General features: G+C 38.0%; 2 long non-coding RNA genes across 4 annotated transcripts; both read left to right on the top strand.

Moving 5' to 3' along the window:
• The first annotated feature begins 84 nt into the window (after positions 1-84).
• On the top strand, positions 85-20,219 carry LOC111927847 (uncharacterized). Of its 3 annotated transcripts, none has more exons than XR_015286762.1 (5): positions 85-327; positions 535-732; positions 15,828-15,930; positions 18,891-19,386; positions 19,974-20,219. It is a non-coding gene; the product is annotated as an uncharacterized LOC111927847 (long non-coding RNA). The 3 variants fall into 3 exon arrangements; XR_015286763.1 differs by having other exon boundaries at positions 18,891-19,655; XR_002863781.2 differs by lacking the exon at positions 18,891-19,386.
• LOC147653064 (uncharacterized) lies at positions 8,737-10,991 on the top strand. The gene is made up of 2 exons (XR_015286764.1): positions 8,737-8,824; positions 9,128-10,991. It is a non-coding gene; the product is annotated as an uncharacterized LOC147653064 (long non-coding RNA).
• Positions 20,220-22,738: the final 2,519 nt, after the last annotated feature.

Genomic DNA, 22,738 nt, shown 5'->3' with positions numbered 1-22,738 from the left:
TTCCAGGAGGGAGCCCCGGCAAGGAGCCCCGGGAAAGAGCCCCGGGCCGGGCCTAGTCGCGCCCGGTCCCGCCCGTCGCCCGGCAACGGCCGCGCCGGCGATCGCCTGCGTTAGTCGGGAATCGCCTCATGTCGCCGCAGCGCCACTTCCTCAGCCGGGCCAAAGCCGCGCCGCCAGGATTTATTATCTGTGCCCGTGCCCTGCCAGGATTTATTATCGGTGTCCCTATCCTGCAAATAACCCTGTTCCCACAAGGAGCGCATCCATACATCCATGACACTCGTACCAGGGCTGACACACCTTGGTCGACCCCACCCTTGCGGTCAGGTAATTGTCCAAAACCTTCCTACATGGGATGTGAGCGCTTTCCGTAAGAAACACACTCATTTTAATGCTTTCTGGAATACAGGTATCATAGCATCTGTGATAAAACCAGTTTAAATCAGATTTTAGGCATGGAGAAATTATAGTGGCATAGAAATAAATCACCTGGTGCTTGCACCTCCTAATATTCCAATTTTTATTTCCCCAAAGAGCGGTTGTGCGATCCACCTGGCAAGCAGCTTTCCCCCGGTGAGCGGACACTGTGCCAAGCAGCACACGTTCCTGCAGAGCTGGTGTCCTAGAGGTCATTGTCCCCAGTATGGGCCACGATGAAGGCACCTGAATTCCACGGTGCTCTGGGAATACCAATCTCATGCATCAAAGGAAAGCTGTACACTTCAGGACCAGGTACAGACATTTCTTCCTCCAGTTTAAATGCTTCTGATCTTGCTTTCCTAAAATAAGACTGGTGCTCTAGTTGTCTAAGTGATAACAAAGAACTTTTGACATGTACTCTAGACTGGTGTTGTTTTTATATATATTAATCTTCCCCAAAATGCATTGCATTTTTCTAAGCTGTGCAGAAGAAAATCTCTCTGACAGAAACAGGGAGAGAATATGTAGGACAGAGCCCAGAGCCTTAGGACTTGTTTTCCTTTTGTTTATTTATGTAGAGTTATATTTTAAAAGCAGTACAGTAATGCAAAGGCCACAACACACATGGGGGAAAGAGGCCCTGAGTTCTAACAAGTAACCTTGAATTTAAACAGTTATTTGATGGTGATGAATTGATATTTAGGTATCATCTGTAAGCAGCTCCTTGTTTTGTTTACCTGTATTTATTTATGCCAAATAATGCTTGATCTGCTGATTAATCATGGCATATTATTGTGTTTGATACACAAATGTTTTCCTATATTTTCTTCACATGTGAAAGCCTTAAATTTGAATGTGTGCTATTACATCTCTCTGTGAAGGTGAAAGCTGAAACTTGACATACGTGTTAAGAACTTTAAAAGGAAGAAAGAAGAAATACATATATTCTTTTGTTAATAATGTTATTCATTGCTGTTGAGGGCTAAAGTACATATCCCTGTTACAAACCACTGAGATGCACATTTTATTAAATTCCAAAAGGTGGCAGCAAAATATTCTAAAATTGAAAAATTGGTTCTTTTATTCCAAATGTCCAGTTTATTCTAGTTTCTTTTATAGTCTCTGACAATGTTTATGGGGTTTGTTTTGGGAGACACTATATTCATTTAGCGTTGCATACATTGTAGAGAAGGAAGATTCAGTTTAAATTATTGTTATTTACCTGAGTCAGACAACGGGTCCTCATATCACCTTTATTATTAAATATTCAATGCACTGAGTTGCTTGGATGCAGGGAAAACAGTGTCAATACTTTCAGCACTGAAGACCTCAAAATGTATGAAGATGTTTTTGTCAAAACACATGAACATCAGGTCTGCATCTTCTAGTCTTACCTGAGGCAAAAATTCCATCAAGATCCAGTGAGGTGCATGGGACTTAAGCCTAAATATGATTCTAGTGCTCTGGGTGTAAAAGACTTAAAAAAAAAAACAAACACAAACAAACAAATCACAAAATAGACCCAACCAACCAAAAAAACCCCCAAAACCAAAACCCCAAACATGGAGATTTATTGAGGACAAAACCCAGGTTTTATGGTATGAAAATGAGCATTAGCATCTCCTTTTTAATTATTAACTGACTAATATATCACAAATGTAAATTGTACAAGGAAATGTATGTTTGAAGGTGAAGTTGCTCTTTCTCTCTTGAGCAGACATGGAGCATTGAGAATAAGGCTCTAAAAAATCTCAGCAGTTATATTCCTTTGGATAAAATAAACTTAGAGGTAACATTTTATTCTGCTGACCAAATAAATGTGTGTAAGTCTCTGCCATGCCCAGAACCTTAAAAAAAGCACTTTTAAAAACAAGCATCATGATGCAGTGTGATTACCATCTGCAGGAATAATATTCAGAAAGCAGTCAAGTATGATGAGATTTTTGGATGGCTAGCTTATATGCATATAAATAACTCCCATAAGTGGTTCATTTTATCAATGTGTCTAGAGTTTGTAAGACAGGTTTTGGGATTCCTTCTGAACACGTGACACATAGATTAAAAATTCTAAAATCATATATAATAAGTCACTTCAAGTCAAAATATATAAAACCCCTTACTGGAGAGAAATGTTACTGTGCTTGCTTTGTTATTCCTTCCCAAAGTAAAAAGTACACTTGAAAGGAAATGTAATGCTGTGACAAAATCTATGAGTTGGTGTACATTCCTGTAGAAAGTGATTTTTGTGTTGGTTGCCAGGGGCTTGCCTCATAAATGACTATTCCTGTTCTTGACATCAGTGGGAATTACACATCAGCAACAAGTGCATCTGCCTCTTGGACCTTGCACACTTATTTGTTTAGCAGAGTAACAAGTAGCTTCAATTCTAAACAAAAAAGAGCTCTTCTATCTAGGGGTCACCATCAGAGACATTCTTAAGTACATACATTAAAAACTATTATTCTCACATTTTCCTCCCAGTCCATATGAAATAGTCTATTACAACGTACCATGTTTTGCTGGGTTATGCCTGTTCTGACAAAATGTACTGTTCTTCTCTGCTTGTCATGAAATAAAACCAGAAATATAATCAACTTTGAGCATCAGATGGAAATCCCTGTTGTCATCAAATTCAACCTCTCACTTTTACATCTTGATCTGATTTGTAAGTAGTTAGAGAAGATGCTGTCAGGGTAAGAAGGTATGCAACCTCATTTACTAGATTGTTGTTCTGAGGCATTCAACTAGGAAAGCTGAATTTGATGAAATTAACATATACAAAAACATAGATATTGAAAGAACAGACTGCAAAAGTGGAGCAAAAGAAAGGAGAAACTAAGATGAATAAACTCACAACTACATCACTTGCATGGCAGTTTATGAATACATGTGTTCTTGACTGGTTAATTTATTCTTGAGCCTTAGACTTGGAAGTAGCAGATGGAGACAGATATCCCAAAAGAAAAAAAAAATATCCTTGACTTTTTAAAGTTATTTTAGGCTTTATTTTTTTTTAAGCTGTCTTTTTTTGTAAATAGTACTTGATGTGTTTTTAAGGAAAAACATTGGAACAGAGGAATGAGACACCTGTCTTGGTGTTGTGCTTGGTCGTTGTAACAAGGCAAGGAACTTTTCAAACAAAGCTTATTTGTGTTGGTGGCAGCAGATTAGACTTCCTGTAAGGGGAGTCAGAAAAAGCAAACCTTTTCATGTCAAGTGGAGTCATTTTGTGTGCAAATGACTCAAGCTACTGCTCTCGCTTGGATATGGATACATTCTTTTTAAGTCTTGCAGCTGTGAGCTCCGGTTAAATAAACACCTTTGAGAGAAACCTCACAGACCTGCAATTGCTTGAAAACATCTCTCACTCTCAAAATATCTCTATGTCTAATGTTGTACTAATGCTGTCAAGAGAAGCCAGCAGCTGTTAAGTGCTGAGTAGTAACTCACTTTAATGCTTCGGCACATTTCACAGAGAGAGGAACCACACTTGTCAGATTATCACCTGCGCATTTGAGAAGTGTCAGGGCTCCAAGCTGCTGGCACCTGAAGGATCACCAGAGAGCCTGACACAGGACCTTGAATAATGTCCAGCAAACTTCCAACCCCAAGGGATGAGAAGTCTGACATCATAAAAATTAATCAGAGAAAATGGATACAGTAAAAGGCCAAGTTAAATTGCTTTGTGGTTAGAAAGATTGGCTGGCTTATTCTCACTGACAATAAAAATGTCTTCTTCTGCTCTTTACATCTATATTCCTCCCTTGTCTCTTTTTAATTTTTGGTGCTATTCTAGTTGCACTGTGGCAGGAAGATTTAATGGAGAATAAAGCTGCCAGGTCTGATTTTTTTACCATTATCCTAATGAAGATAGAGCTTTACAGTGCAAGTAGCTTCAGCAAGTAAAGATGAATGATTACCTAACTCTAGTGTAGCAAAACAAAGGCCCATTGGAAGCACACTGAATGTATCACTTAATCTTTTTAGATTTATAACTGACCATATAAGACACTATCTTTTTATATCTTTTGAATGTACTGATTTGTCTATCAGTACACTTATAAGAACCTTCCATAACCAAGCACTTCATAGTCTTGAAGGGAGTTATCAGCTTTCCCTGCCAGACTGCTGAGACAGAATTATTATTCCCATTTTGTATATGTAGAGAGAAGACTCAGAAGCTGTGCTAGCAACACAAATGCATGCAGAAATTTTGTGTTGGTGTAACTGTGGAGGATTTCCATCATGCCTGTTTTGCACTATTTTATACCCTTAACAAGTAAAAAAAAATCAGACATCACATGATAACTTTTACCCATTAGAGACAGTGATGCAGAAGAATCTCAAGAACATCTGTGATACTTCAGTGCTGGATAAAATGATTAAGCATTTGCTAACAGCTGCCCTTTGTGGTTCTCTTTTTTTAGTAAAAGAGCTGTTGGAGAGCAATTTCTTTTCAGCTTACACTGGAGACAAGGTATGACTCTAAGATAACATAGCAGAAAAAGCTATGACATCAGATCCACACCTGGGTCTGACAAATATGTAAACAAGTATAGCATCTAGTTGGGCATTTTCTATTTTTTCTTTAGCTCATAAATGGGTAGGTCTCTATTATCTCGTAGATTGGAGCCCTGGTTTCCTTAACTTCAGATGCACTGTACTCAGCTGCTCCTTTAAAGGGAGTGGTGTTAAGGGAGCACACTTACATACCCTTTTCCTTTTTCTAGGCTATCTAGGCCATCCAACACATCCATAGGGCCTGGGCTGCAGGTTGAACACTACACTGGTAACACCAGAGAAACCTGCAAAATACAAGCTCCAGATTTTGTGCAGTTCCTATGGAGACCATGATACACTAGGATATTTTTATTGTGGGTTACAGATTATATTGACTTTCTCATTATTAATATTTTTGTGTACTCTTATGTCATTTCTGCAAGGACTATGGAAAGAACATTTTATTCAGACTTTTGAATGGAAAGCATTGATTAATCCCAGCAATTCGAAACAAGTAATCCAAGTTAGTAATCTGGAACATTAAGTCAAACCCTGTATTTGCAAAGGAAGCTTAATAGTTCATCTTTTCTTTTTCTCCATATTTCCTTCCTTCCGTCTTGTGACCTGAGTTTATAGCCCCTGCAACTGATTTGAGATTTTGCAGCTGCTGAGATGACTTGGCTTCAGTTTAACAGCAAATGTCATCAGCCCAAATCTGGGCTTCGTGTGATCTTTCTTTCCATTTCCTATTTCTTTTCAAATTGATTATTTGCCAGTTTAGGGGATTATCTAAAGCTACCCTAAGACTGGTTCTCTGTGCCAGGGCTATTCAGCCTCTTTTGTCAGGAAAATCCTGAACAAAAGCTAATGGGCATGCCAGAAACGTGTGAAGGGTGGGAGAGGGTCTGAATGTCAAAACTCTCTCAAGAGGGATTCTTGTGTAGTGCAGGAGGGAGTCAGAGAGAAAGAGGCATCGTCCTAGTGCAGAAAGCAGCTGGGCTGGACTTGGTGAGGAGACAGTGCAGAGGGGTGAAAAGGGATAACTGAGCTTTTGTCAGAGTATTTTTGACTGTAGAGTCTTCAGGAATGGTGCCTCCTCTAAGTACATTTTGTGCCCACATAGTGTTAAATTGCATTTTCAGCTACATAGGTCCACCCAGGATATTTAGGGAAGTGGGAGGGACTGTAGGATCATACTATTAGCTGTGATGTTTCCATTCCTGTACTAAACTCAGCCATTGTGCTGGTATCCCTTGCCACCAATACCTCATGCCATTCAGATATGTTCTAAATGTCTGAGGTGCACACAAACATTTCTAGGTACAAACCCAACGTGCTGAAGCACTGCAGAAAAAGATTAATACTTGAAAATGTTATTTTTAAACTGATTCTGGAAGATCATTTGTAACATGGACTTTTGTCTCGTTACAGACTTTTGGGTTAGGTTATTTTTCCCCTTGAACTGAAGATTGACAAGAGGGAGGCAGTTTTCTCTTATTCGGTCTCGGTTGTTTATTCTTACCAGCATTACAAGGTACAAGGAGTTAGGTGCACCATGATAGAAAGGGATAAAATGGCTAACAAAGATCCTTTTCAAGGTCTTCTATATGTCCATTTACCCAATTAACAGATGCCAACTAATTATTTTTCTTACTGACCCAATGACCCAACACCTGTGTACTGCACTGTGGCATTCTTTATCCACTCACTACTACCGAAAAACCTCTAGGAGAAGAGCATGAAGAAGAAAGAGGGGACAAGAGACAACACCCTAAATCCTCCATCTTGTCTTTTGCTCTCCAAACTACTTTTTCACCCAGTAATTTAATAAACTTTCTAATCTATACACTTACACTTCTTCCATCTAACTTTAACATTTGTTCTCATGTATCACCATGAAAACATGCTCATTAATTTCATGTTATGTGTTTCTTTGGATCCTAGAACTAAGTATTAGAAACAAGGGCACACACTCTGTATCTCAGACTCCAACAGACTTTCATCACCTGTTTAATTCTTTCTTAGTTCCAGTGGTTGAAACTTTAAGGAGACAGTGGCTGATGTTGAATCACAGAATTCAATGGTTTGGATTGGAAGGGACCTGAAAGATCATCTCATTCCAGTGCTCTGTCTGTGGGCAAAGACATCTTCCACTCTGAGGCAACTCAAAGCCCCATCCAACCCAGCCTTGAACACTTCTGGGCATGGGCCATCCACAAGTTCTCCAGGCTAGTCTTTCCTGAAGTTAAAACTTAGTATTTAAATCAAGGAGTTTAAAAATTGCTTTCAACCTCACAAGCAGCTGATACATATGTGCACACATGATTATACTACAAAACCTACCTGGGCACCTGAGGGCCTGCCTGTCTTCTTTGTCACTGACTATGTTAAAAACAGGAATACTTCATGAGAGGAATCAGCATGATCCTTTTCATCTATTGCCTATGCATTATCCATAGCACAGCAACTGCATTTCCCATCAGTGGCATTTTCTGCAGCTTTATAGTTCTATAACATTTAGATGCAAAATTAACAGTCAGCATCAACAAAGCAAAATGTATTTACCCAGCTGCTGAGAATCTTTTCCTGATAATAGAGCTGTGAGCTATGAAAGCCATTTCATGACAAAATACAGCTGGGGACTGCATTTTGTCTTGTATCAAAACATTTTTTTATGTGTAGATGAATAATAGAAAGCAGATAAGAGAGTGATCACATGCTGATCTTTTTATGCAGTGTTTCAAAGTTGAAATGTTTCATAAAAACTCTTTTCCCTAATGATGTGAGAGACCCATTTACATTACAACAAATTGATAAATGGATTGTGCAGCGCATTCCTTAGACATGATTGTTCCTTCTTTTCTTCTGTTTGATTGAGGTTTTTTTCAAACACATGGCTATTTACCTCATAATTTGTGTAAAATATGTCAACTGTATATCAAAATCATCTAGGGAAACACCATGCAACTCATCCACTGCTAATAAGAAGCACAGTTCACACTGACAGATGCTGATGGCTTACTGCACAGGAGTACCTAGTATAGATTTAGTGGGATTTTCTCTAGGATTATCTTCTTAGTTTTGTTTCTCATTTTCTCCTTAAAATCACAAAGGATCCTTGGAAATCAGTGGGAATATACCAAAACAATTCTTCTTGTTCTAATTTGTGTGACCTGCTGCTGGAAGAATGCCGTTATAAAAGTCCTAGTTTTTTTCATCTTTTTGATGCAATCCAGTCAGTGTTCAGCTCATTGGAAAAAAAAAAGCGGGGGGGGAGGGAAATCTCCAGCAATACTGTGTGCATTATACATGCTTAAGCTAACTGGAATCAGTGCCATAGCAGGCAGTGGCTTTCATATGTGCTAATCCATGTACTCAGGATATTCGGTGGATATTCACACAGTGTGATATTCACTGGTGGCCTAATTCTGCACTACTTGTATTAGCAGCAGGACAATAATGATCTGTGAAGGAGCAATGCTGAGGGTTTTTCTAATTTTTTTACTGCTGCATTATCTCAGTGAGAACACTTTTCTGGTACTGAGCTCCTGTATTTTATCTGTGCCTTTGTGCTGTGTAATGAATGCCTTTAGCCAGGTCTGGATTTAGCACAGCAAAGTTGTTAAGTGAGCACAGAGAGGTGCTAAGTGAGCCTCCACAAAGGAGTCAAACGGAGCCCTTGCACAATTCAGCACCTCCTCTGCATGCTATCCTAGCTGGCTTTAATCTTACCTAATACGGATAAAAACACTGATGGAATCTGGGCTGCAGAGACTTGTACAAATCCTGTTGATAACACTGCATATGCATTTACAGCTGACCTCTGCTGGATGAGAAGCTGGCTGTCCAGAGAAAGCTACTCTGTTGCAGTCAAATGAAACACATAGGAAAAAAATCCAGAAAGGTACTCAAACCTCTAAATCAATGGAGTAAAACATCTGAGTATGATTGCAAGTGGGAGAATGGGGTGGTTGTGTTTTTTACTTTTGAACTGAGGCTAAGTGCATTAGTTTGAATAAAGCTGGGGTAATCCTGCAATGCCATGTAATAAGAATCCTCCCTCAAAGTTACAATGCCACCCTACTTTGGAGAGAGGATAGCCAAGTAGAGAGAAACAAAGCTAAACAACAAAATAAAGTTAAAATTAGATGTGAGTTCCCCATCTTCAAAGTAGGGAAAGAAAAGCTGCTCCCGATTTTATTTTCAGGTGGTGCCGTTCTCTCCCCATAATAATAGTGCTGGTGTCATTAGAGAGGATTTCACTTGTTCGAAGTGTTGCCATTAATGAGTGATTCTTATGACCCCCGGAGCGAAGTAGCAGCAAGTAAGTAAATAGTACCTGCCTTTTAAACAAGGGAAATGAAACTTGCAGCAAAATCTTGTGATGAACATTTAAATATAAACTGTCTAGTTTAGTACAGTACTTAGCCTCAGAAACACTCTCCACACAGATTGGATGTTTCTTTTTTGTTTTTTTTTTTTCATTTCTGACTGAACATGCTTACTGCTGGCCAACAGAAAAAAATTTGGTGTGACACCCGTTTTTCCAATGATCCAATGGATGAACCATACAAGCTAGTGATCTCTGTGATTGTTGAAACTAATCTTTCAATGTGAATGTTCAATCAGCCTGGCTTGCATATGTGGAAGTGACTGAACCATTTCTATGCTACAGGTTCTTGGGTGTGCATTGGGTCTGTAGGCTTTTGTCATAGCTTCTTTTCATGGAAATTTTAGTGTTATCCTCTGGAGAAGTTTCTCTTGGAAGATTGTTTGCATGTTTTTCCCTCTGCCTTCGTTTCTCTGTCTCATACACACACACATATACATAATCACATGTATAGATATAAATTTTTTTTTTTCTAAGATTCCTATGTCTGTAGGTTACTAAATGCCCATTATATTACACATATAAGATACAGGATACAATGCATACACCAGCCTCTGTAATAGAAATGATACTTGCAGCACTGCTCTGCTGCTATATCATGCTGTATATGCTGGTTTTGCTCAGACACTGTGAGTGGGCTTTTGCATTACTACGTATTGAACTAATGCTCTCATTCTAATACACACTTCTGTGGGTGGTTATTTAGTCCCATGGCTATGAATTTTTGTGAAATGGACTTTTTTTAAAATTATATCTTCTTATCCTAAGATAAACAACTATTACATTTGGTATAATTTTGTTCTAACAAGAGAGTCTACACTAACAGACCCATAGCTGTTAATTTGCAGATGTGAGAATTCAGCAGTGCAAAGCTTGATTTATTTGCTTGCCCAGTGCTATGTTCTATAATTAACTTTGTTTTCCTTTCACAGGGGACAAAAAACATAACATGTTCCATGGGGAATCATCCAAGTATGCTGTATTTTCTACTTAAGTCCCTTTTAATTTAATTTTTCTCCTACACCCTTTCTTACTTAGCATCTCTCACTTACTTATAAAGATTTGCCAAAGTAGAATATATTTTTCAAGAGTAGAGATGTGTACTTAGAAACCAAATTTCAGATATCCATATTCTTTCTCCTGTCTTTCCATGGAGTGAGAAAAGATTTAATGGTGTGCTAAAGGTTCTTGTGATGTCCACACTCTCTAAAGTTACATGGAGATGATGACAAAATGTACAGCCTATTAAGGAGGACTGGTGGGATATACATGCAGCTCAAAGGCTGCACGTTTTGTCAGATGTGAGTTCTCTCTTAGGCTGAGGATAGTCAAGTCTAAATGTAATTTTCTAGGAAATGCTTAGGTGAACATACTGTCAGAATCTGGGCTGAAGTCTTTGAACAAAATATAATTCTTTTCTAGGTTAGAGGTGGTAATTAGATTGAGAAAGGAACTAAATTGTAAAATTTTTGGTCCTGCACATGAAAGAGACCACTTGGGTTTACACAATTACTATAAGAACATATCCAGGGTCTAAGCAAACATTCATTTCTTCATTAACCATGATAACAGAGTGTCTCCCAAGTTACCCCCAGACAGCAGAGATCCCAGTTACTAGAGGAAGCCTCTAAGTAATTTTCCTGAGAGATTTGGAAAAACCTTTCTTTAAAAAAACCAAAAATTTTCGAGCTGGTTAGCACTTAAAACAAAATGGAGGTGTTATTTAATCAATTTCTCAAACATGTAATTAAAGGAGTATTCTGACAAGTACATTTTCGCTGCTGACTATCACATTACTGGTAATTGGCTGTGGTTCACAGAGAAACCAAGTTTATGCAAGTCATAATTGCTCCAGTGCTTTTTGTTCTGAACTGAAATGATGACAAGGTGCAGCTGATACACCAGAACTTTACCTGTATTAAATAATAACACTGTTTTTATGAATCAGCAAAGTCCAAAAAAATCAAAATTTGCCTAAGTCTTACTGCCTTTTGGCAAATTTAGGTATCTGCCCCTACACCACAGGATGTCAGAGTGTATTACTGAGATCATGTGAACCTAAGAAGAGATTGCTTACCATTACAGACAGATGTTTCCACTGTTTCCTTCTTCTTCCATGCAGGGTTTTAGATCTTTCAACCAGCAATGTCCTTCCTTTTTTTCTTACTAAACTTGACCTTTCTCACAGGAACTGAACTTCAGAGGGATTAAAGAAGTCATGCCTTTGTAGAATTAATCAGGCACATTTGATTAGATTCTGCTGCCTTTCCAAATTCATGACAAGTTTTTAACTTATATTTTGCTTTAAAAATCAAGTCCCTCAACACTTTTCAACTCTTTCATTAATGAAACACACACACACACATACACAATAATGTTTCTCAGATCTGAAGGTGAATTTTTAATTGACTTTCTATTCACCTGTCACACAAGATTGCTGTGCAGTATATTCATAACTTGTACTTCTTTGCAGAATGGCCTTCTTTAGAAATACATGCAGGGATTGGAAGGAAGGAATACATCATTCTTTAAAAACATCCTCAGAGGCAAAACAACTGTCTTTCTGGATTTAGACAGTGAGAAATGGAACCACTTATTCTATCTCTTTAACAATAAAAGTTTTGTTTAATTCCATTCTATTTATACTAGCAAAACTTAATATTGGATCTTGGTTTGGTTTTCCATTTCGGTCTTTATTGGGGACTTACATGGGTCATAAGGGGCTACGGATATAAGCTGTGATTCAGGTACTCCTGTGAATTTTAGTATTTCACTAGTTGAACGCTTTTCACCACTGTCCACGTCATTTACTACAGTTGAGGTAATAAAATTTTATGATTATCCAGTTCTGCATCAAAGGTCTGTCTACTTCAACATCCCATGCCAGCACCAAAAGAACATGGCAAGCCTATAGTGGTTATTTCTGTGGGCAGTTTTCTCACCCTGTAGCTGTGTGTTGCTGAGAAGGTTTCTGAGTTATGAGTAACAGCTTTCTATTTATATTTAATAGCCCCCAGTGGATTCTTGTGCTAATGATTTGTGTGTGGAGTGACTCTTGGCCTGCAACCCACACTGGTCTTTCAGATCTTGCTGTATATACCAAGTCCACTTACACTTGGAAGGAAGCAAGTTGCTGTGGAAGTTTAGGAGAACAGAAACACTTCTTGCTGACTACCCACAGAAAACTAGAGAAACTTTAGCCCTTAAAATTATTATTAAATACATTGTTATTTAAGCACATTTTCAATTGATTCTCTGCTACCTCTGGAAGATAATTTTACTCTTTCAGTGTTAAAAATATGTAGTTGAATTTCAGCATCTATCTAGCAAAGTAGTTGCAAACGGAAGGAAGAGATCCCGAACAGGACTGAAAACTCAGGACACAAAAATCAATACCTTTCTTTTTCCAATACTTTTGAATTTTTTCCTGTAAAGGGTTTTTATTTTAATGTGACCACAAACAGAATTGAAATGGAAGACAGATGTGAGAATGAAAAACAGAAATTCTTTTTTTCCTCTACTTGCTCCAGATACAGACAATTCCATATTTATCTTACACTGTTGTGATCTGTCCTTACACATTTTGCTTTAATCCAAGATGTACAGCATGTAAACCTCATATGGAATGCAGTGAGACAAAGCTCTAATGGCAGTGAGATCCTTACTGAGCATTTCCGATCCCTGGTCAGATGCAAATCACTAAACCACACTTGGGACAAATGCTGATACTTTATTTTCAGCCACTGGAAACTCTTGTACTTTTAGTTTGTGGGGTTTGTTTTGGTTCTTGTTTTTGTTTTGTTTTTTTTTTTGTGGTTTGTCTTTTTGTGGGTTTTTGTGGGTTTTTGTTTGTTTGTTTGATTTTGCTCATTGTAAACATGCGAATATTTTGTCTACTCTGAACACTAAAGAGTTAAAGATACATGACTCATCTTTGCTGTCTCATCCATCCTGGTGAAACAACCTTTGAAACTTCAGGTGAAGGAGAAGCTTGTCATCCTACCCTAAGTCCTCTTCTAAGAGTAAATGCTACCACTTAAAAACACCAGTAACCCAGACTGCTTTTCATCAATTTGCAATTAAGCAACAGCAATCAGTAAGGCTTTGCTTTCCCATCCTGAGAGCACCTAGGGAAGACTATTCCTGCCTTCCAGCTGCTTCAGGAAAGCCCACCTGGTGTGCTGTAGTTCTCCCCGGAGTTCTCCCTCTACCTAGGAGGCACTGCAGGGAGGAAAATGCTGTGTTGCACACAGTCTCAAACTGTGTCACCTCCTCCTCTCCATCTGTGCTGAGGACCTGCAGCAAGCCTTCAGAGCCCTTTTCCTCGATGTGCAGCAAACAATTGCATAAATGGCTGATAAGGCAGGAATCCTTTTGTGGCCTAGTCTGTTAATTAGAATCATTAATTGTAGGGTTACTGGTTAATTAATTGGGAATGATCTGGCACAGCAGAATTCAGTCTCGAGCTAAGTTTTCATGGCAAAGATTTTGATTGATGGAATCAGAATAATCTCTCTTATTCACAAAGCATCAATTATCTTAGTTAATAAAATACATATAAACTGGGACTATCATTGCAAGTATAAAGTGGTGTCTGTGTTATCATCTTTAAAATGTTGTTTTCAAAAGTTCTTCATGTTATCTGTTTCACCAACAATCATCCTGGATCATTTATACTAATGCCATCACCACTTCTTTATTATCTGATGTGTTTTACTGTAATTCCCTAATTTCTAGAGTTCCATCTTTCCTATAAGCTATACACAAAATACAGTTCCAATTGAAACTGGAATCAGGCTGCTATTACTATTATGATGCTGCATTTGCACAGAAAAGTTCTCCATTTGTTTTGATATTCATCCTACTCCCAGATTTTAGTTTCATTTTACTCCTGAAATTCTGGCAAGTCTCTAGGATTTTTCAAGTACATGGAGCCTGAAAGTTCAGTGCTAAGAGTCCTAGACATTGCCCTTGGCTTTTAAGCCTTGTCTTGTATTAGTCAATGCTTTTGTTAAGCTGCTTGCTGTTGTCCATACTGAAGACCTCTTGAACACATTCAGCAGTCAAACTTTGGGTCTTTTTAAGTGTTAACAGTTGGGGACTGATATTAAATATAATCTCTCCTCTGTGAGAAGGGACACTGGTTAATCGATCTTAACAAAGGTGATAAAAGCTAGCTGAAAAACTTAGAATCGTTCAAGTAAACTCTCTTGTGCGTTTTAAAACGTATTTGGAAGAGTGTTTAGTAATTGATATAACTTTAAAGTATCATCATTGTGGTCTGTTTTCTATTTAAATCTGATGTAACATCAACTTGGCCTAATTTGGATGCTGGCTCTTTTTTTGAGCAGCTGTTTGGACTATATAGGTTTTGGGAATCCCTTCTAAGCTTAATTATTGCATTATATTACCCATTTTGATTTTACATGAATATGATAGCATTAATTGCATTAAGCCTATTTGTGATGCAGAGTAGTCTAAGCTCAGAGTTGAAGACAGAAGCAAGAATTATTGCTTCGACAAAAGATGACTCCTTTTGCTTCACTAAATCCTTTGTTCTGCTAAAAAATAGGGCCATTTCTATTATCTGTTCACTTTGAAGGTTATTCCATGAATGTAAGCAGAAAATCTGTGGAAGAAATGAACACTGACATGAACAAGGATGACAGGGCAATGTGGCCTGACAAATTTTTGAAGTTGCAGTTCTTTTTTTCTGGACAAGTTTGTGCAAATGAACTCTTTTTTCTACATGTGTGGCCATTATTTAAAAGTATTTGTTTGTTTGGTTTTTTTTTTCAGAAAAAATCAGATTGTAAATGGTTAGTAAAAGATTTATATTGAATGCTCACTGTTAGTGGTCAGTCAAGTAAGAGGGGGCAGAGATTACTGGTTACTTTTTGATCTATTTAGCCAGTTCTTTAGACATTCTTAAAAGCATTTTCTAGAAAATATTATCTAAACTTCTTTGTATATTTAGGCTCAGCCCCATGAGCTCAACATCTGCAGCTCTTTGCTGTAAAAGTCTTTAATACCATTGTTCTCCAGAAAGATACACAATTTATGTCATGACTGCAATGGGTGTCTGTACTTCAATCTTCTTGTTGGGTTTATGATTCACATAGAATAAGTAATAGACAAATATAATCATGTCAGACATGCACATTTTATGAGAAACACAAAACCTTTAAGAACATTGCACTCACTTGAGAGAACATCATAAAAGAAAAATAATCTAGTATATAGAATACTGTTAATAGAATTGCAAACAGAATGTCTAAAGCACATTTAAGTGCCAGTTTCCAAGACCTGTTTATATCAACATTATCCGTGCCTTTTTGTCTGGTATTTCACTTGTATCTCCTTTACAGATTTTACTACTTGCTGCAGATTACACTAAGAAGGCAACGAGGGTCAAGGTTTAAAAACTTCCTCAGCTGCTTTACTGAGACACCCCATGTTTTTTTCCCAAGGCACTTATTTTCAGAGCCCTGCTACAGTATTTTTTTTTTTTCCCCAGGGTACTATTTATGATTCTTCTTTTAATGGAGAAAATACAAGAGTGAAAGAGTTGACTTTCTGAGTACAGAAGTAATATGGAATCTCTCCTCCAGAAGTTAAGGGTGAGTCAAATTCACAAACTGTGAGTCTACATGCCTTCATAGGTTTTGGAGGGGAAGAGGAGAATTTCAGGGAGGGGATGAGGGCTGGAGATAGACTTTTTTCTCATGACAAAATAAGAGTGCAGAAAGGATACATGGTCACTAGTAAAAGCATGGAAATGCTCTTTGCTCCTACACTCTACATATGAAAGAAACCTAATGAAAGCTCAGATCTGCACCTCAATGGACAAATAAAATGCTATGATATTTACTTTTTGAATGCTCAGCTACTGATGGGTATGCTTGTTAATATTTTTGGGAGTGTATCTAAGAGCTGTGTGTTTAGAATACAATCTAAGGAAACAAAATCATTTTTGGCAGAGCTCATTGTGGTCCGATGTATGCACAAAATATTAAATCTACTCAATTATTTGCATTAATAAATAGACTATGTGCTTGAGTCTTAAAAGTTGCATGATAAATTAAATAGCATTAACTAATTTGGAATGGACCCTGATCTGTGACAGGTGGCATTAGTGTAGAGCTGCTTGGGGGTTTTTTATATTGGGTTTTTGTCCTGAAAGGTTTCTAAGGACGTTTTGGGGGAAAAAAAGTAGAGAATAGAGGAGAAGGAAATTGATTTATTTTCAATAAAAAATTGGGAGAACAGGTGTGTAATGACTGGTTTAATTACAAAAGTATCTGTTTCAGAACATCTGTATCAACTTAAGTAAAAATGAACCAGCTGGAAAAAATTGAATCAGCATGAATCATACATCCAAAAGGTCACTGATCTAAAAATACACATCCCAAGAAAAAGATAAAAAAGTGTGTATGCAATCCAAAATTTTCAAGTAAAAATTAAAATCCTTCTAAACATTCTAAACTTAGGACATTAATTAATTTGAAAGTAATTTGGGAAGAGGCAAAAAGCCACCCTGTGATGTCACTTTCATTATATGGAACACAGCTAAGAAGATAAAAGAAGATCATGCAGAGCTCAGGAGAAGATTAAGCCTCTTTATCTCTCTGTGGGATGAGGGAGAGCATAAACACAGGTAGTATTTTGTGTTCAGAGAAGACGCAGGAACTCTGAATAACTGAGTTTTAATGTGTACTTGTATCACTGAAGTGCACTAAAGCATAACAGGAGACGCAAACAGGTGCCAAGGATCATTAAGTCACCCCAGTCAGTCAAAATTAGAAAGCTTATCAAGTAAAACTAAGTCACTCTTCTTAATAAAGTTTCAAGTATAAATTTTTGGAGGAGGAGCAAAACAAAGTTTAGTTGGATGCTGTACCTTCTTGCCACAGCTTTACAAGAAGGGAAAAATAAGGCATAAGTGTGTGGTAGGAAAGAGAATTCTGTGCCGGTACTTTTAAAATCAAAGCCTTAATAGCAAAGCCTAGAGATGTTCCAAGAACAGATCGTACAGCATTTTGTCAAAGGGGCTTGTATATATGTGCATACCAGAAATTTCACTAAGGATGCTAATTTGCCTTTCTTTTTCCTGTGGTAAAATCTCATGACAACATCAAGCACTGGCAGAAGCAGAGACTGAGATGCCACTTGCTGGCTGAACAAAGATTGGACACAGGGCTCACAGGGAAATGAAATATGCATTGTCCCATAGAACTTTTTCTAGAAAATATGGCTCTTGTTTAATTTTATCAGTAAACAACCCCTTATTTTCTTAGCCATCCAATTACAGCAAAAGGGGCAGATGGGTTCAGACTAAGCTGTTGTCAATAATATGTCATTAAATTCAAAGGAATATGACTGATTTGCACTAATACCTGTAGCAGGCATATTTACAGAAAGTTTTGATAATTTTTCTCCTGTCTGCCAATTGCCTTGGGTCTGTTTTAAAATCTCATGTATATGCATCTCCCTCTCCTTTCTTTGTATCTCATAATAACCCATTGTGGGGGCACCTCCTGTGTAATACCACTTCTTAACTGCAGAAGTCCTTAATGGGTTTAATGAGTTTCTCTTACTTCTTGGAGTGTCCATTTCTGCTTGATGTCAGGGGGTATCCTGGTAAGTTTATTGATTTCATTATTTTGCTTGTATTTATTTCTTTTAAAGAGAGGTGGGAGGGCACATAGAAGGAGGAACTATTGCCATAAAAACTCTTTGGGGTGATAGAGATTAAGGGACTTTGCACCACTTTTTAAAGATGGATAAATTCCAAGTTTATTTAATTTCCCCTGGCAGTCCTTTTCACTGCCTCATCTCCTTGACTGTGGGCTATCAACACAGTTGTAAATCCGAGATTAGACAGGGGGGTGAATCACTGCACCAGCAAGCAGGAAGCAAAATAGAAGCAGAAGGTCAAGCAGAGGACAGTTGCTTTACGAAGAGGGAGGATGGTGGTAGAGTAGACCAGAAAACTGAATGGAGGAGCAATAGAAGGAAAGTTGAAAATAATATTGTTTTGAGATAATAAAAGGCTCAATTTAACATCTGCTTCAGTGAAGTTGTGGTAGACATTAACATGCTTGGTGGAGACAGAGAAGATACTTGCAGATTAATCAGGGTCGAGTAATAATTACATTTAATGGATGTTTGCCCTGTCAACTAATCCAAAAGAATGAAACAGTGTTTTAAGAAATAAAGCAAATTATCAACCAATAAAATGTTGATTTCCCAACTGTTTAGAGTATTTACTGCATGGTTTTTAAAGTATGGGAAACCAGTGTGATGTGATTGTTTTTCTATTATTTCTAGTTTTCTCAAAAATAAAACACTTGAATTATTTTGTGTTATGTCTTCATAATACAAAATGTCTTTCCAATACAAAGCACAGCATTAGAGGACCAGTCATGATCTGCAGCACAGTAAACAATTCTTATTTCTGCTGTTACTTTTGGACTTTGATTTTTTTCAATAATTTTTATAACAGTTTCTCTAGCTTAGCATGCACTGTAAAGTTTCTGTCAAAGTTCTTGCTGATTAAACCAGCTTTCTGTCTCCATAGCAAAACTGCCCCTGCAAATGACAAAATTCTTCATTCAACAAGGATAAGAAACAACAGTTTCACGTTAAATGAAGAAAAACAAAGGATAATTTAGTGCTTCTCTCCAAAACATAACTGGTCTGGCTACCAAAAAAGTTCCAACCTTGTTTGGATTGCCACTGGCAAAAGTGAGAGAAGACACCATTTCAGACTGAAAAGAAGGACACTGGCAGCACCCAGTAATGATGAATTTATTCAGGAGAGGAAAAGGGACTCTTCAGATAACCAGGAGACTTCAAATCAAAGAAATGCGGGCTGGTGCATAGAATCCATGGCTAGAATCCACATTCACATCATGAGCAAGCCATCAACAGTCAGCAGCCAGTGCTCATCTTCACCTACTTTCAGTAGTTTGGTGCCACTCTGGCAGCTCTTTCTCTTCTCATAAACACCTCTTCAGAGGCTCTCATGAGTGCCTTCATGTTTGTGATATCTCAAATTGTGGAGCAGCCCCAAAGTAAATATAACCCTTTTCAAATTTTCACCAAGATAATTTTTTTTCTCCCTTGATATTTTATTCAATGTGCATATTTGCCTTTTTCAGAGTCAGTCTCCTACTAATAGAACTTTGATTAGAAAATCAGAAGAAGCAGGGTAGCTTACATCTACATTCTCAAGTTTAATTAGTAGGAAGTGGGTGCATGAAATGAGGTCTGAGAGTGCTTGAGTCCAAGAAAAAAGACAAAGGGTTAATGCATGGCTTGAAAAAAAAGCAGAAAGTACAAGGTAAGTATTAGAGGAATGGTGAAAGCTGTAGGAGGTCTAGGAAGTGTGTAACAGGCCTTTCATGAATAAGACAACTAGAAGGAAACATACAGTGGCCTGTAGGACAAAATAGAGGCTGTGTCGGAAAACACTTCACACACATATTAGTGTTAAACTGAAGTGTTAATATTCAAGTCTATGAGTGCTGAAGGGTATTGCTGCTCACACATTATCACAATTTAACTTCCCTTTCAAATCATAAACAAGTTAATGAGTATGACATTCCTATTTATACATATTTACAGGCTCTTACTGTCTGCTCCACTCTGTTCATAACAGGCATTTGAGAGTTATGAAAAATCCAAAGCCAAGACAATTACGGAAACAACTGCGCAAGGAAGTGGTGGAATCATCATCTGGAAGTGTTCAAAAGGCCTGTGGATTGGGCACTTTGGGACAAGTGAATATGGTGGTACTGGATTAATGTTTGGCCTTGATGATCTTAGAGGTCTTTTACAACTTAAACAATTCTGTGATTCTGTGATTCTAATAAAATGAGGTTCCACATGGTCACAAAACAAGAAATACTGAGCAATTTGTTGCTGTTTCCTTCAGTATAAAATACAAAGAGCATCGGATTGAATTATTTAACTCTTCAAAGCAAGCTCATTGTGTTCCTTATTTAGTTCCTTGGAAACTTCCCAAAAATATGTACAACTCCTTACCACAGCTTGTTGTGGATACTAAAATTTTACAGGGTTTTGAAAAACAATAGCACAAATTACTGGAAAGACAATGAAATACAATGTGAAAGCCTCTGACTTAGGAAGTCTTGAGGCTGGAGAAGTGCCTGCACTTGCCTGCTCTCCTTTTTTACTCTTCTCTCAGCATCTGTTGCTCAGCACTGTCAGAAAAGTATGAGGCTAGTTAGACCTTTTGTCTGAGCCAGCATAGCTGTTCTTCTGTCCCTATGTGCTCAGAGGCACAGTGTGGTGAGCTTGGCTGGGTTATGCAACACACTTTTTTGCCTCTTCCAAAATTATTTCAGGTCTCCCTGTTGTTCCAGTTGCCACAGTCCTGGCATACCTGACTGACAATCTGTTCCTATGCTGGGCTTATCCACCCCAGTCTCAGCCTTTGGTAACTGTCTTGGACAGACAGAGCCAAAGTTTGGATATGAAAGAAGAGGGAGGCTGTGCCTCCATATGGCTGTGAGGATAGTGTGCTATGCAGGAGCAGATTGAGCCATAGAAGTGCTGTGGGAGGATTATATTCAGTGTACACTTCCTGGCCTTTCTTGCCCCAAGTGAATCAACATCTGGGCTGAGGGCTGCAAAATGAACAACCTCCATCTGCTGTCACCAGTGTCTCTGTGCCAGAGGACATTTCAACCTTCATGAAATATGGGATCACTGGTGATTTTCCCAAGTTTGTAGTGCAGTATAACATGGCACATTCTTTAACACTAGCTTCCTGCTTCTCTCTTGTGCCATGCTGAGCATCAGATGTCTAGGACATCTTGCCCTTTTCATGCACTGCCATCATCAGCTACTCCACCTTCTGTCCAGCACAGCTTCACTGGCTACCTTGAGTGTAGGGCCTGTATGTTTTGTAGGTGAACAGGCTCTGCTGTGCAATTTGTGCCTCTGGGGCCCTATTTCTAGTTGAGCTACTGAACAGAAACCTGAAAAAGTATCACGGAAATCTGCAGCAGAAATGTGAATGTTAAAGAATGGGAAAAACACAGTGAGCTAGAAAAAAATGGAATTACGAGAATTTGAACCTGAACTCCTTTTTGACATCTCAGAACATGCTTCAGGATGTCCCTGAGGACCTGGGCTCGACAGAGTGGTTAGGGTCAATAGAAAGTGTGCATACCTCATCTTTTTTTCCAAAATGGACCTTTAAATGGAGGGTATTTGGCACTTGCAAAGGCGGTTCAGTAAGTATGCATCTCTCCTTCCAGCGCAATGTGTACAAGTTGTAATCAGCTCACAGTTCTGCCAGAAGAACTTTCTGTTGTAGACATGACCTCAGTCCTTTACAGCAAGGAACACAGGCTAATATTTGTGCAACAGAGCTATGTGTGCAAAAATCTCTACTGCAACAGTACAGGCATGTGAGACTAAATAGCCAGTTAGATGTGAACTGATTGTTCATACAATCCAAAGAACAGTGCATGTACAGAAACCATACTTAGAAAAGGTATAATCATGCTTTCTAGCACATAATATTGTGACATTTTTGTAGGAAGCTACATTTACCTTTTCATTTCTATCTTACTTTTCCTCCTGAAGAAAAGGGTAGTTTTTCTCTGCCTTCAGTAATACTCTGACCATTTAATAAAACAGTATCACATGTTCATGCTGCTTTTATTATTTATGATAAATGTATGATACTATTTCATTATGTAGTTTATTACAAAGCTTTCTGGTTTTCAAGCATAATTTCTTCCTGTATTCTGCATTCTGTTAAGCAGTTTCCCATGAGTTATAGGTACTGCCTCATGTACATGGTACAAAGTCTTTTTATCTGATTAAAATAGATTAAAGTGGAAAACCATTTAATCAACATGAGTACTAAATTTAAATGGAGGAAGTACTTTTTGATCAGAAGAGATATCATGTCCCTCCCTCCTGTGACTAGAAGAAGTGACATGTCTTTGCCACGAGCTAACTTATGTATGTCACTTGTGTTGCCAACAGCAATAGTTTCATGTGCTGATTCTAATGAGTCGCGACACGTATTGTTAATTATTCTGACATGAATTCTTCTTGTGAACAGGCATTGTACATAGCATTAATGAAGTACCAACCAAACACTTTGCTGTAATACTGTTTTCAAAGAAAGTTGTTCCACAGAAAATATATTGAAAAGCAACTCCACGTTAGGAATGCAGTTTCAGCTCTATATTAGGATGAGCATGTCATCATAATTATTTTGGGGTAACTTGGGAATGTGCAATAGGGTAATATACATGGAAATGACACACTGAAAATCCATTTATGAAAACAGAGGACTGGTATCAGAGTGATATAAATACATACCAGACAAATGACTTTGTTTTTTATTACACAAAGCTACAGATGAAGTCAAAATAATGA

Source organism: Cyanistes caeruleus, chromosome 5, assembly GCF_971803275.1.
Source record: "Cyanistes caeruleus chromosome 5, bCyaCae1.hap1.1, whole genome shotgun sequence".
NCBI classification, from domain to species: Eukaryota; Metazoa; Chordata; class Aves; order Passeriformes; family Paridae; genus Cyanistes; species Cyanistes caeruleus.
Note: the sequence above shows the minus strand (reverse complement) of the source record. Positions and strands in the feature narration are given on the sequence as shown.